Source organism: Loxodonta africana, chromosome 3 (assembly GCF_030014295.1).
Source record: "Loxodonta africana isolate mLoxAfr1 chromosome 3, mLoxAfr1.hap2, whole genome shotgun sequence".
Taxonomy (NCBI): Eukaryota; Metazoa; Chordata; class Mammalia; order Proboscidea; family Elephantidae; genus Loxodonta; species Loxodonta africana.
In genome coordinates, this window is record NC_087344.1 from 134,707,337 (window position 1) to 134,723,668 (window position 16,332).

The 16,332-nt window shown below is 42.7% G+C and overlaps 1 protein-coding gene and 2 non-coding genes across 3 annotated transcripts in view; 1 reads left to right on the forward strand and 2 right to left on the reverse strand.

Annotated features, from left to right (window-relative positions):
* LOC104846015 (guanylate-binding protein 4-like) overlaps window positions 1-16,332 on the reverse strand; it is a 51,124-nt gene that overhangs the window by 14,616 nt on the left and 20,176 nt on the right. The gene's annotated exons all lie outside the window — the stretch shown is intronic.
* Window positions 10,566-10,637, forward strand: TRNAQ-CUG (transfer RNA glutamine (anticodon CUG)). Its single transcript has one exon. It is a non-coding gene; the product is annotated as a tRNA-Gln (tRNA).
* On the reverse strand, window positions 15,064-15,225 carry LOC135230918 (U1 spliceosomal RNA). The gene has a single exon (XR_010321643.1). It is a non-coding gene; the product is annotated as a U1 spliceosomal RNA (small nuclear RNA).

Consider the following 16,332-nt stretch of genomic DNA (forward strand, 5'->3'; position numbering starts at 1 on the left):
AGGTTGCATCAGCCAGTGAATAAATGACGTTCTCTTAGGTTCATGCAGATTTAGGACCAGAGACAAGGGACTCAATGATTTCTGATGTTTCCGTACTGAGGCTTGTTATGGATTGAATTGTGTACCTAAAAGATACGTGGTGTAAAGCCTAACCCCTATACTTGTGTTTGTAATTCCACTTGGGAATAGGGTTTTATTTGTTATGTTAATGAGGTGGAATCGGTATAGGTTGCGTCTTAAGCCAATCAATTTTGAGATCTAAAAAGAGCAGATAAGGCATAAAAGCAAGGAAGCACATATGGAGAAAGATTGATGCCACTCGGAGATTACCAAGGAAGCAAGGAAGAGAAGCTGAAAGAGACAAGGATTTTTTCCCAGGGCTGATAGGGCCTTCTCCCAGAACCGGGGCCCTAAATTTGGACTTCTAGCCTCTGAAACTATGAGAAAATAAGTTGCTGTCCGTGAACACCTTCTCCTTGTGGTATTCCTGATACAGGAGCACTAGGAAACTAAGACAAGGCGTATTGCCCAGCTGGAGCTCTGGTGACGCACTGGTTAAGAGCTTGGGTGGTAACCAATTCCGCAATTTGAATCCACCAGCTGCTCCTTGGAAACCCTACGGGGCAGCTCTACTCTGTCCTAAAGAATTGCTCTGGTATGAGTCAGAATGCGATGGCAACGGGTATTATCCAGTTGGAAAGAACCAATTTCTGAATTAGCCTCTTTCAAATCAAATCATTTTATTTGAATGCAATAACTTTAGAGTGTTGCCTGAAACCCTGTGTCCTGGGCATCTTTTATAGGTCTTAGCTATTTCTTCCAAAGAGAACACTGTTTAAACCTATTTTAGAACTGCTTTTTCCAAGTCCTGCCGGAGTCGTTTTCTGAATAGCCATAGCACCGTCAGTAGGAAAAGTGTCCCCAGAGAAGCATTGGTGGTTCAGTGGTACAATTCTTGCCTCCCATACAGGAGACTTGGATTCTACTCCCAGCCAATGCAAAGCTTCCTCCCTGTCCCTGCCCCTGCCCCACTCCCTCCTTCATGTGCCCAAAACAGTTCCATTTCCTGCTCTGCTGGATTACCCATTGCACAGGCAGCACAGGTCATTTTGCCCTCTGGCTCAGGAACGGGAAAGGAAGGAAAATGCGAACTATACATCTGGTGTTATTTCTAGAGCAGAAGACTTTAAGAAGTCAATGTGAACTGCCACTTTGGGTCCAACTGAACTGGGACCTGCGGTGATCCTGCAGGGGTTAGTACTGGGCATGCAGGGCAGCAATCACATGGCCAGACCCAGTCTTTGAAATGACAATTGAGGTGAGTGAGTCTCTGGGGTTTTATGTACTTGAAATTCAAACCATTGTTACTTTTATATCTTCTCTTCACTAATCCCTGGAATCTAAAGTGTCATTTGGTCATTGATTCAAGTCCTAGAACTTGAACTGACCACTGGGCCATGTCTCACTATGGAGTGGAGAACAAGAAATGAAATTCCTGAAAGCAGAGAAGCTGTGGTCTGGGCAGATACCCCTATGGGGGAGGCCTTTGGTGCCCAAAGAAGAGGGAGGCTTGTGGCAGAGGAAATTCTCAAGATGAGGTGAGCTGTGCGGAGGGGCCCGAGATCTTCCTTCCTGAAGCTCTGCTGCTCTTGGTAAAATTAAGGACAAAAAGGAGGCGTAAGTGGAGAACAACATGTACAGGAAAATCACTTTTCTCACTCCTGTTTGTTTTACACTCCACCGGGTAAATCTGCACGTCAGGGTATCGTTTTTAATGCTTATGGTTAAGCAGCATTAGGAGGAGGCCATGGCAATCCTTGGCTCTGGGGGTTTGAAGCAGGAGATTCTGGAAAAGGAATACCTGGGGCCATGTGGTTTGTCCACAACTTTTTCATCAACTCTTTTCTTCAGCAAAGCTTGTATGCTCCCCAGATATCATATCAGAGCTACCACATTGGTGGTTTCAGTGAACCTGATTCTTTCTTGAAGGGGCAAGAAGTGATTGACCCAGGCCATTGGAGTGAGATTTAAGCACAGAACTTCAAATGCTTTTCTCCATCTTGTCCTATGTCCGCTACCTCTGCACCTGACCTTTCACGCAATGGTTCAAAATAGCCCGTAGTCTCTTTGTTGTTGTAGTTGTAGTTGTAGTTGAGGGGTGCTGTGGAGACGATCTCGACTCATGGCAACCCCAAATGGCAGAGTAGAACTGCCCATAGGGTTTCCTAGGTTATAATCTTTATGGAATGAGCCTTGGTGATACAGTAGTTAAGTGCTTGGCTGCTAACCAAAAGGTCAGCAGTTGGAACCCTCCAGCCGCTCCTTAGAAGTAAGACGTGGCCTTGGAAACCCTATGCGGGCAGTTCTACCCTGTGAGTCAGAAGAAAGTCTTTGTGGAACGGGTTTAGTTCTCCTTTAATCTTTACGGGAGCAGACCACTGACCAGTTAAGCAGCCGAGCACTTAACCGTTGCACCACCAGGGCTTCTTTGCAGTCTCTCAAAAATTTTACAATTCTTTATACTTCCTGGAAATAATATTTCCCTCTTGATCCTATAATTCCTCCAGGGTTGATTTTGGGAGAGCTTAAAAAAAAAAAATTTTTTTTTTTTTTTTATCAGCATCCCAGACTAGTTCAACATCCTGAATTATTTGAATTTCCCAAACTTTAATCAGCATCCCAGACTAGTTCAACATCCGGAATTATTTGAATTTCCCAAACTGGAATAAATATCACATAAAAAAAAAAAAAAAAACCTGTTGCCACCGAGAGGATTCCGACTCATAGTGGCCCTTTAGGACACGGTAGAACTACCCCAGAGAGTTTCCAAGGAGCACCTGGTAGGTTCGAACTACCAACCTTTTGATTAACCGCTGCACCAGCATAGTCATTTGACATAATGTTCAGTTTTAATTTTTTTAATTAAATTTTTTATTAAAAAAATTTTTCATTAAAAAATTTTTCATTTTTGATGGATGAAAGAATAAACAAAATGTGGTATATACATACAGTGAAATACTACTCAGCCAAAAGAGAAAAGAAGTCCTGATACATGCTACAACATGAGTGAACCTTGAAAACATTACGCTGAGTGGAATAAGTCAGTTACGAAAGGGTAGTGTATGATCACACCTACGTGAAATAACAAAACTAGGCAAATGGATAGAGACTAAAGTTTATTAGTAGTTACCACGGTGCAACGGAGGGGGCAAAAGGGAGTCACTATTTAGGAAGCAGTGAGTTTCTGTTCGTGATGATGACAGACTCGGCAAGGATTATGGGTGATGGTTGCACATAATGATTAACCTAATTCAGAGCAGTGAATTATACACCTGAAAAATGTTAAACTGGCAAATGTGTCGTACATATTTTCACAATAAAGAGATGTTACCACACTAGATGACACCAGCCCTAGGGATGCCACAGAACAAACCAAATAAGGAATTCTATTGGTTGTCAGAAAAAATTGGTCAAGACCTGGATATGGGCAAAAGAGATCTCTGGGTGTCCTTCCTGTGGAGTGTTGGGCATTGTTAGTGCAGAGGTCAGCAACCTTTTTTTCTGTAATGGACCAGACAGTGAATATTTTGGGCTTTGTGGGCCAAGAGGCAAAATCAAGGATATTATGTAGGTACTCACACAAGAAGGAAGCGAATTTGCACAAAATTTTTTATTGACAGAATTCAAAATAAAGGATAACAATTGAGTACGACCCCTCGGGTGAGGATATCCTTTGCATGAAGGCCCGGGAATTGTGCTGCTTGCCCTGGCTCCCAGAAGTAGCCCTCCCTGCACTCCCCACAGAGCGTTTCCTCCCTGCTTCCATTTTTTTTTTTTTCCCATCAAAAAAGGAGTCAGCACGCGAAAAGCCTGGCGGTCTGCCCGCCAGTCGGCCCCGGAGGGGCACATCAGGCCCACAAGTCTTGGAGCGATTTGGCTAGTCCCGGCCGGGCACCTCAGACCTGACCTAGAGATGCACCTTTGTTCTGCAGCAGGTGCAGAGCGCGCCGCGCAGCCTGGCAGCGTGCGAGGTTGCCGCCAGAGGTGGGAGAGGAGGCGCCCTGGATGAGAAGAAAGTGAAGGCCCAGCACCTAGACCATTACCTCCAAACTCAAAAAGGACTCGGATGCAGAAAAGGAGACAGCTTGGATCGAAATCGCTTTCCAGCAGGGCTCTGGAGTGGGGGAAGTGGGAACCCTGAACCGAACTTCAGATCTTCCCCCTAAAATTTGCTGCACCTAAAGTTTTTCCCCCACTAGTTGATGCCAAATCCATCATCCTCCCATCCCCCAAAATAACCAAACCAATCGGTTGTTGTGGTGTCAATTCCAACCGATGGTGATAGTTCTCTTTGACATAGGTCTTTCTCATCCCACATCCAGTCAGTCAGGAATTCAGGTTTTCCTCCACAGTCAGGTTCACACTTTCATCAACACAATCCCGTTTTCCTGGTCTCTGAACTTAGGCAAAGGCTTCTCCTGGTAAAAGTGCAGGGATCTCCTCAACTCAGAAACCTGTGTCCATTCAGACCTTAGGTTTTAAGATCTTAATTACAGGATCATAGGGTTGAGCTGGAGTTGCACTTCTGTTTTTGTTTTGTTTTATTGGCTCTATTCTCAAAATCCACCTTTTCTGGGCCTATTCTCCAGGATGAAGGAAAGGGCTGGGTGCACGAGGTAAGGCTGCTTTTGCTCCTTCAAATCAGCAGGAATCCAGCTTCTGTCTTCTGTAAAAAAGGTCTGTAAGTTTTTTTCAGCATTAGTCAGTGTCAGATCTACAAGCAATATCTAAGAGTATTATTTTCTGGCTGAAAGACACTTTCCTAGAAATGGTATGATTACAATCCTCCCTGGAATCATGACCGCCCCTTCATGACTTATGAACACCCCTTCTGTTTATTATCATCTTCCCGTATTTTCACTTATTACCTGTTTTGATGCATACTTTTTCCACATGGTTATGCTATTTAGCTCCGATTTACTTTTTAAATCATACAGGTAGCAGCCTTGCTAACACTTCTTGGACCCAGCACAGGGGACTCTCATAGAATTTGATAGGTAAAGACTCATACACTCCCGCTGCGCAGACTGTCTACCTGGAGCCAAGCAGGAAGCAAAGCCATCGCTGGTCCCTAAAAAGCACCTAGAAATGTGGGCCTGCCCTGATAGTACTATAGTTACCTGTTCAACGTGGAAGGGAACTAGGTAGATAGTTTAGCCCTTTTACTGGCTTTAAGGCAAACTATTTGTAAATAAGTAATTGTGAGTTTTTTTTTCACCTCCTATCTTTTTTCCTAGTCCTGGGCCAGATTCTAGTCTGAGGGTACAAAGATGGGAATACAATCACTGCCTTCGAAAAGGTCACACTCTAGTGATTGAGGTGTAAGTTGAAGAATGTGGTCTTTGCTCCCCAAACCATATATTATACGAAAGTCCACACAGTTCTCTAATTCATGTGCTCTGGAATTACCAGAGTGTTTTTGGGAGAAAATTCCTGGGCTCCTCTTCCAGTGATTTCATAGCCTTTAGGTCTTAGAATCTGCTTTTTTTTTTTAAATAATTTATTTTACTTTTTGTTGTTGGTGGTGAGAATATACACAGCAAAAATGTACCAATTCCACAGTTTCTACATGTACAATTTCGCGACATGGATTACATTCTTTAAGTTGTGCAACCCTCCTTTCTGAGTTGTTCCTTCCCCATTAACATTAACTCACTGCCCCCCAAGTTTCCTATCTAATCTTTTAAGTGGCTATTGTCAGTTTGATCCATATAAATAGATCTGAAAAGAGCATAATGCTCAAGGCAGACATTCTTTACTGGTTGAGCTAAGCTATTTTTTGGTTTTGAGAAGACTTCAGGGGATATCTTTATTGAAGGTTTAAAGATTACCTGAGGGTAATAGTTTCAGGGGTTCGTCCAGCCTCCATGGTTCCAGAAAATCTGATTCCAGGAGAATTTGAAATTCTGTTCTATGTTTTCCCCCTTTTGATCAGGATTCTTTCATAGAAACTTTGATCAAAATGTACAATATAGCTAGGCACAATCCTTTTCTTCCCATCTCAATAAAAAGGAGGTGGTTGTTCATGGAGGCAATTAGTCACCTATTCTATTTTATCCTCCTATTTCTGACTCTCCTTCTTCCTTTGTTGCTGTAGGCAAATGAAGACCAATCCTTGTGCCTGGAATCTTTACTTTTTACCTAGCTATCTGGATGATTCTGACGTATGTAGACAGCAGATGAGTTTGAAAAACAGTGCTTTAATGAATTGATTCATGCCTGACCAAATAAAATAGTTTTTTTTTTAATTAAATTGAGAAGTTTTCATTGGAAATTGCATGATAGACACTCAATAATATTGTTTGAGGAAAATTAACCATGTTTTTGCCTTCTAGAAATAAAACAAAGCTAAAACCAGAAAAAAAAAAAACAAAAAACACAATGCCATCAAGTCAATTCTGACTCATAACTACACTGTAGGACAGAGTAGAACTGCCCCTTAGGGTTTCCAAGGAGCCGCTGGTGGACTTGAACTGCCAACCTCTTGCTTAGCAGCAGAGCTCTTAACCACTGTGCCATCAGGGCTCCAAAATAAAGCTACCATACCCTAAGTCTTTCCTAGATACAGTCATAGAAAAACCAAAAAATTCAAAGAATAAAAACAAAACCCATCAAATGCACAGAAATAAGTCTGTCGGCCTACTCACACCTTAGTTATAGATAGACTTGCCTTTAACTCTATTACCCTCAATTATTCAAACACTGACATGAATGAGATTTCAATTGCCATAAGTACATGAAAACATTGGTTTAAACTGCTAAGTGAGTGGGGCCATGTGCCTCTCTCCCAATTGCGCAGTTCTTAAACTTTTCCCGGTTTCTCTCTTCCTTTTCTTCTTTCCTTGCTGCTGCTTCTCCTACCTCCTCTCGGCCTTTTCTTCTCCGCACACTAATGCAGGCCACCTGAATATCAGAATACACTGCCACAATCTGAGGGGATGCAGGACTATTTTTTATCAGTAGGAGTGCAGTTTTCTCTAGTCAAAGCTTTTTATTTAGAGCTCCCCCCCGCCAATCTTATTTTATTATAGCACTTCCCTCCCCAATCTTAGATTCTATGAACTCATGGCTTCTTTTTATTACGTCAATGTGTTATTATCCATTACTATTATTGTTTTTGATGCTCAAATTCTCTCATTTTCGACCAGATTGGATCTTTTCAAGCTGGTGCCTGTGATTTTTTTACGTGTTTCCATGAATCAAGGAGCACATTCTTCCTTTCTGGAACAACAAGTTCCAAGTTCAACTTTCCAAAATCACCCATTTCTCCAAGGAATCTGGTTGTTTTGGTGGAGAATGGCATTCACAACAAAGATGTAGCCCCTAGGCAACATTGCTTCTAGGCTCCGTAAGTGGACATGATGAGCAAATATTCATATTTAATTCATGAGCTTATACTGACACTTTCAATCCCAATCCAGCACCAAGAGGTTCTTCCTCAACTTCCCCTAGTCCATATTTTTATCTCTTCTCTCTCGTGTTGATAACCCTGAGTCCAAACAATTTTTAATACATTTACTCATGTGTGCTATCCTATAATACACACAAAATGTTTCCAAATTATTCCATCAACATGACTATCAACAATAAATCTGCAAAGCAAAGTTCAAAATTTCTTTGCAGATTCTTCTGACATAAGAATATACACCACTATGAATCACAGAGAACTGCATTTAAAATCTACTTGATTATTTTCTGTGTGATTGTATTGTCATTTTGATATACAGTTAAATTTAACTGGTTCCACTTTTACCAATTGTAGTGTTTTCTTTTTCTTCTTTTTTTGAAAATGTAAAACATCACATCATTTAAAAATCAAAACTATATAAAAAAAGATAATATTTAGCAAAGCCTCACCATCACTTCTATAGCTTAAACCACATTCCCTAGAAGAAAACATTTTTGTTACCTTCTGGCTTAACCTTCCTGAAAAATAAGCATGTATTAATAATAAGTACAAATGTATCTATCCTCTCCTTTCTTAAAGAAAAGGTAGAATACTGTATACTTTTTTTGCACTTCTTGTTTTGCTTTTTTTTTTTTTCACATAAACAATTTTTCCTAGCAATAACTCAACAGCAGTCCATAGAGAGCCTCACATTTTGGCCACATAGAACTCCATTTTGTGTATGCATGACCAGGTCATTCTTTAATGTCTTATATGCAGTCTAACCATTTTGAAATCATTAGCCCAAGTGATCAAACTCGCTTTTCAAAGGTACAAACTAGCCTTAGGAAGAAGAAAGGGAATTTTGTAAGGTATTTAAACTATGTATATAATTTAAATACAAAGTTTACATCTATTATACAGGTATTTAGTGTTGTGCTGTTTTGTGTACATAAATGAAATAATGAGACAATACGGTAAGGCAACTTGGATACACATGGCCTGTGACACAACAATGAGTGCCTCTGGATACATTGATATATTTACATGTAGGAAAAGCTCAAATCAATTCCCACTTCTCTAACTCCAAATATTTATTGATCAACCCAAATCTACCTACTATCAATTCAATTCTGTTCCACTTGTGTTCTGACACCAGGTACACATGCAGCATCTTCCTCTGACTCTGAGCACCTGGAGGTAGAGCAGACCTCACAAGTAAAGGGCACAGATACCAGCTGCAACCTTGGGAGTCCTCGTGACCCACTCACTTCTGACCAGCTGGCTACATATTCAGAAGTTTCCTCTACCCCTTCAGAATGCCAGCCATAAGCTGGGAGGAGCTCATTCCCCTCACTTCTGACCTGCTGGCTCAGGTTTGATAATTCACTGGAATGACTCACAGAATTCACAGAAAGTCCTATACTTATAATTACGGTTTTATAGCAAAAAAGATACAAAAGAGGAGACACATAGGGCAAGGACTGGGAAGGTTCTGAATGTGGAGAGTCCTTGTCTCAAAAAGGGCTACACTACCCTTGCATGTGCATAGATGTCTCTCACCAACCAGGAAGCCCATGGAGCATCTGTGTCCAAAGCCTTTTTCTAAGCCTCATTACTTAGGCATGCTTGAATGAATTTTTTCCCCGTTCTCCGCACTTCCCTGCCCCAGGCTGGCTGATATCAGGAGTTCCTCTTTCTAGCTTTGCCAGCCCCAACTTGAGTCACCTTATTAGAATAAACCCTCAAGTGTGGTCTGGAGGCCTACAGAAAACAAAGGCATCTCAATTACTCAGCAAATTCCAAGCATTTAGAGTTATCTCAAGTAGCACTGGAGAAACAGTGGGTAAATGCTGGGCTTCTAACCAAAAGCTTGATGGTTTGAACCCACCAACCCCTCTAAGGGAGAAAGATGTAGCAATCGGTATGGGTGAAGAGTTACATCCTTGGAAGCCCTATTGGGCTGTTCTACCCTGTCCTATAGGGTTACTAGGAGTCAGAATCAATCTGACAGAAAAGGGTTTAATTTTTTTGTTTGTTTTTATTTTGGTTTTGGTTTTGGTTTTGGTTTAGAGTTATCTCCAAGAAACTAAGGGCAAAGACTCATTTCTTTGGAAGAAGTTAAATCTTTACTGCACTTATAAAAAACAAAAAACTGTGAGGTTTCTGAGTCATGATATATTGAGAAATTGGAATGTAATGGATGTGGCCAAGCTCTCAGAAAACAGACTGCAGCTGTATGTATAGGTGACAGAGCCCTGTCTGGTAGCCTCAACAGCATGTGGTCAATTTTGAGTCACAGCAGATGAGGTTAGTCTGGTTTGTTTGAGTGTACAAATGTTAAACAAGGTTGTTTTTTTTTTTTTTGTTGTTGTATATCTAACAAATATGTTTGTTGTAAGAAAAACTTATCAAAAAAGAAATGTATAAAGAAGAAAATGAGAGTTCTCCTGCCTACCAAACCCACTCCTCAGATAAAACACTGCTGAGACACCTTTCTATATTGCACGTAGGAAGCTGTGGTGGCTTTGGAGAGTAATAGGTGCTGTTTGGACAAGCCGCCCAGGAAGTCCCAAGTCCTGCCCTGACAATCATCTGCCCTCCCTGGGCAATGAGAAATGGGTGAAGGCAGAGAAAAGGAAAATAACACTGTTTGCAGAAATTTCACCTTCGGACAGGGAACTCTGGTAAATGAGGCCAAGTATGTGATTTATGACAGAGGCTTAAAGAGCTGTGCCATTGCCCTAAACCCAAAGTGGATTTTACCTCAATTTCCTGAGATGCAAATGAAATGATAGAAGTCAATAAAAAGGGAGGTGCAGAAAGAAAGCAAGGTGGATGGATCCGCTCAAACAGGTCAACGATCCTCAAGTCCTGTCTGACTGAGGACTGCCTTGAGATTAGTCCTGGAAACTATGCATGCTAAATGAGTATTCACACACCTCTACTGAGATGCTCATACAGGGTCCCTGTGATTCGGAATCCACTGGATGGCAAGAGGTTTTCTCTTTTTTTTTTTTTTCTTTTATTGAAATGATCATAGATAGGAGTCAGAATCGACTCGGTGTGCAGTTGATTTGGGGATTAGTACTGCAATATAGATACAAAGTTTCACGGTGGTTCCATGGTGTGATGGTGAGCACTCTGGACTCTGAATCCAGCAATCCGAGTTCAAGTCTCGGTGGAACCTTAGTATTTACCCTAGATGAAGGATTTAAAAAAAAAAAAATTCCTTAGATTGTGAATGAAACTTGTTACTCCCCTTTCCTCGTCCCGCCTCTGATCTTCATTTAGGAGCTAGGAAGGTTTAGGGCCCGGAGGCAAGAAGTGTGACTGCTCCAGATCCCTGCTCCTCCTGGCCTTTTCCACCTCGGCTGGTCACCTTTTCCTCTCATCTCCTCCTCAGCAACTGACGTCCCAGAAACCCACAGAAAATAGCTGAGGAAGGAGGAGAGACTGGAAAGAACAGAGAAGAGAATAGGAAAGAAAAAGGGGGGAAGTAGGGGGTGGAAGGCAGGGGGGCTGGGCGTTCACAGCAGTGGTGTCAGTTGCTGGGTGTGGACCACCGTGGCTCCTCACTCAGGATCACTCCCGTGCCTTCCTGTCCCACCCGAGAACCCGGTTCCACCGATAAACCTCAAAGCTGCTTGCCTGGCATTTGTCCTTGCAAAGTTTCCTTTCCCCGTGTGGAGGGGTGAAGTGGATTAAGTTGGTTGGCACGTAAGGGAAGCCAAGTGAAGTGCCTTGTGGGCTCCCTTGGTATTGAACAGCAGGTGGTACACCCATCCACCCAAATGCACAGCACTTTTCCCCTTGCAGGGTGTCTGCAGGGCCTGGAGTGAAAACTGGGAAATCATGGCATAGCAATATTTCTTTAGAGAGAGAGAGAGCCACCTAATTGGTTATATGGGTTGAAAGTGGTTATCTCTGGAGAACAGGAAATGTAGAAAGGGATCAGGGCACTTCTGTTTTTCATAACAAACTATTGGGCATATAGTACTTAGATAAAAATACATACAAAATAAAAATAATTTCTTTGTTACGTAGAATGTTTTTTATTTGAATTGAAATTTTGATGTACTCCTATGTATCACTCTTTAAAGATCCTGGGGTTTGCGTTACATTCTACAATCCTTTCACTGTAAGATTATAAAAATGTTATTGGGGCAATTTTGAAGCAAACAAGCAACCATTATCCCCCTTTTCATGAGCTGAGCAGATGGACTAATAGACTTGAAGATCCTCCCACATATAACTGTCTCTATAGCTCACGCTCTGAAGCATCAACAACTGAGAGGACAGGACATGGTTTAGTGCTAAACAGTCCTGAGACGAAGGAAATCCATTAAACTCTGCAAGTGTCAGCTTCCTCATCAGCAACTTGCCAAACGTTGCCTTCAGTGTTGGCTCAGATATAGCTGGGCAATCTTCCATGCTAAGGAGAAGAGCAGCTCTCAGCTCTTACTCTTCAAGCTAGCTCAGTCCATAGGTCATACAAGTTCTTATTTTAAGGTCCTACACATTGCCTAGTTTTCCTTGTCGCTACCCTTGACCAACCTCTTTGCTATCCTCTTTGGTATCCGGTGGCTCCTCTAGTTGTACAGATAGATCCCTATGTGCTGTCTCCACAGCGGCCACAAGGAGGGGCCAGGACCATTCCCCTTGGGACTATTGTTGTTAGCTCTTCAAACTTTTTTTGTCACTCCAGCTGCTCTCTTTCCAAGGACTACAGTTACATGGACATTAGGCCACTTGATGTTTTCTCACAGGTCAATTGATACTCTGTTCTTTTCATTTTAATTCTTTTTTCCCTCTGGCTTTCATTTTGAATAATTTATGTTGCTGTGTCTCCTACAGTGCCCAATTAACTGATAAAATTATCCAGTGTATTTTTCAATTCTACGAGTTTATTCGAGTCATACATATATGTCTTTCATTTCTCTCATCAAGTTCATGCTTTCCTCCATTTTTCTGAACGTACACAGTGTGTTCATAATGCCCACATATTTTGTCTATTGATTCTATCATCTAGGTTATTTCTGTGTCTATTTCTGTTGACTCACTTTTCTCATGGTTATGGATCATATCATCTGGTACCAGGACTCCACTCTTGGCATACCTAATAACTTTTATTAGATGCCAGGCATTATGAATTTTATGTTAAGTATTTAAAAATATATTTTTATATAATCCTTTAAATAATTTTGGACTCTGCTCTGGGATGCTGTTAAGTTACTTGGAAATAGTTTGATTCTTTCTAGGCTGGCTTTTAAGCTTTGTTAGGTGGGTTCAGAAAATCCTTAGTCTAAGGCTAATGTGGACACACTGTTGAGGTATTGCCCTTCTGAAGACTCTCCTTCATACCACATGAGTTAGATGCTCTTTCCATTCAGGCTGGTGAGAGCGCACACTCTTAGGCGCTCAGTCCGACCTCTGTCCTAAACTTCCTGTGGTTCAAAGCTAAATGTAGGAAAATGTTCCTTGACAAATGTACATGAAGAATATATGAATATATGAAGTTACTATTCTTTCAGTAAGACAAAGTATTCTTTCAATAAGACAAAGACATAGTGAAAGGAGCAAAGGCCTAGAGTTAGAAAACTGAAAGAGGGGAGAACACTCTCGACATTTCCCAAGCTGAAAGAAATGAAGAGAAAATTGAAGCCTTGAGTTGAAATATTGAAGGATTATACAGGGAAAACATTAACTGATGCAGGAAGCATCAAAAGAAGATGAAAAGAATACACAGAGTCACTGAAACAAAAATAATTGGTTGACATTTCTAACATTTCAGAAGGTAGCACATGATCAAGAACTGATGGTACTGAAGGAAGAAGTTCAAACTGCACTGAAGGCATTGGTGAAAAACAAGCCTCCAAGAATTGATGGAATACCAATTAAAATGTTTCAACAAACAGATCCAGTGCTAGAGGGGCTGAGTCATCTATGCCAAGAAATTTGGAAGGCTTCACTTGGCCAACTGACTGGAAGAAATCCATACTTGTGCCCATTCCAAAGAAAGGTAATCCAACCAAATGCAGAAATCATCAAACAATATAACTAATATCATGCACAAGTAAAATTTTGTTGAAAATCATTCAACAGTGACTTCAGCATACATCCACAGGGAACTGCCTGAAATTCAAACTGTATTCAGAAAAGAACGTGAAATGAGGGATATCATTGCTTATGTCAGATGGATCTTGGCTGAAAACAGAGAATACCAGAAAGATGTTTACCTGTGTTTTATTGTCTATACAAAGGCATTCAACTGTATAGGACATAACAACTTATGGGTAACATTCAGAGGAATTGGAATTCTAGAACACGTAATTGTGGTCTTGTGGAACCTGTACATAGACTAGAAGCAGTTGTTGGAACACAATGCCCATGGAAGCAGCAGTTAAGAAATCAAAAGACTCATTGCATTGGGCAAATCTCCTGCAAAAGAGTTAAAAAGCCAAGAAGTCACTTTAAGGACTAAGGTGTGCCTGATCCAAGCCCTGGTAATTTCAATCGCCTTGTATGCATGGAAAGCTGAATATTAAATAAAGAAGACAGAAGAATTGATGCCTTTAAATTGTGGTACTGGTGAACAACATTGAACATACCATGGGCTGCCAGAAGAATGAACCAATCTCTTTCAGAAGAAGTATAGCCTGAATCCTCCTTAGAAGCAAGGATGGCAAGTCTTCCTCTCACACACATTGGACGTGTTATCAGGATGGACCAGTCCCTGGAGAAGGACATCTTGCTTGATAAAGTAGAGGGTTAGTGAAAAAGAGGAAGAGCCTCAACGAGACAGATTGACACAATCGGTGCAACAATGGGTTCAAGCACAAGAACGATTGTGAGGATGTCGCAGGGCTGGGTAGTGTTTCATTCTGTCGTACCTAGGGTCGCTGAGAATCATAACCTAACAACAAAAAGATAAGGGAGCGGACCCCATTTCCTAGGTGGGGCTACAAGCAGAAACTCAGAAAGCTACACCTGAACAAGTTTTGTATTCCGAGGCGGACACCAATGATGGCACAACCGAGGAGCGCGGCCCCCTTCCCACTTTCCCTGCTCCCCACCACGGGCCCTACCCCAAAGAAACCCACGACTGACTCCCCAGGGCAGTACTCCGCCCCACACCGCCACCCCACGCTGCCCTTTCTGAGGCCCAGTGCGCATCCAGAGCCGCCTCTTCGCTGCAGGTGGGAGCAGAGAGTCCCCAGGAAGCAGGAGGCAGGCGGGCTTCTCCCGCTGAGGGTCGGGCGTGGCTTAGGGCTAGAAAGGCTACCGCTGGGAGAAGTGCAGGTGGGCCAGCCGACCCACATGCCTATGTCAGAGTGTGGAAGTGAAGGGAACCCAAGGCAGGAGTGGAAGGTGCTGCAGTTAAGAGCCAAAGAGATATGGAAGGAGAGAGGAAGGGGAAAAGGAAAGAGAGAGAAGAGAAACAGACTGAAACACAATGTCCGCGGTTCCAGTCTGGCAATGGAAAAACTTTGCAGGTCATGCAGATATCCAGCAGGAAGATGGACGGGCTTAAAGAAAAACAGGTAGAGAAGGAACTTAGAAAAGACCTACAAGAGTAGCAATCCCAACATTGCTCTGTGGTGAAACGCAGAATGTCAGGGAAAGCGAGAACACAGTACCCACTACCACAAATTATACAGTCACGTTTCCCACAAGTGGGGAAATTGCAAGGGTCAGCACGTCCTGAGTGCAATGGATGAGCACCGCCTGGGAAAACTTCCTTCGTGATCATGGCGTCTCCTCTGACAAGTACGCATGGCTGGAGCTCCTGCCGGAACAATGCACCCTCCTATCTCTTCACTGCACTCTCATGGTCGCCATTCTCCCCTGTCCGCCGGCAGCCACTCTTGCAATACACTCCTGGAAAAACCATTCAAGCCACAGACCCGAACAGGAACCCAAAGCATAGCCAACCACACGGCCTTGAAGCAAAGAATCCCGACCAGCCACCACTGCCCCATCTCTTCTCCATACTTCTCACGCTGCCTCTGCAGGCTCAGGCCGCTCAGCCTCCCTGGCTCGCTCTCCTCCTGGGTTACAGTGGACACAAGACAGATATGAACCCATCTTGGGAGTGCTGAACGCAAAAGAGAAAATGCATGCAGTGCCTGGAAGAGGCTACGGGGGTTAATGATCACAGCAGTGGTAGAGTTGTGAGGCCTTGCTCTGATACCATGGTTTTGATACTCCCTTTTTCCTTTTTACATATAATTTCTGGTTATGGCACTGGTAATGGTTTTCTGTTCACACATACTTCACATGCTGCCTTTCTTGGGTCACTGAATATCACCTTCCACGAACGACCTCATCTAAATACAGGACAGGTCTCTATGACCTCACCTCCCTCCCATCATAGCATTTATCACATCCAGTCACCTCTTCCAAAAGCCTAGCCATCAATTTACCTGCAAACATAGTCCAGAATGCTAAGCTGACCCACGTACCTGGAGAGTACATACAAACTCCATGACTTGGCTTGTCCTTTCACTCAGCTATTCAGAGCTCAGCAGTATGTGAGCCCCTGGAGCAGCAGCAGCAACTTGGGTGTAGTCCAACAGCAATTTGAATCTCTGCAAGGCTGTGTAAACCTGGGTAAGAGGCTTAGTGGGTGTCTAAAGCCACTTCTACCCATGTCAATATGAACATGAAGCAAGACCAGTGTGACCGGAGAAGAGCCTCACCATTACTCTTGACCAACTTCTCCCCAACCCTCACCCCACTGACAGGGAGCATTTGGACTTGGTATAGAGGCTCTTCTACTTCTGGTCCTTGGAGCACCCAGACCTCCTGGGATAAATAAGACTTGCTTCGTGTGGAAATGGAAGAAGGATTCTGACCCTGAACTGACCCAGGGTCATCCACCT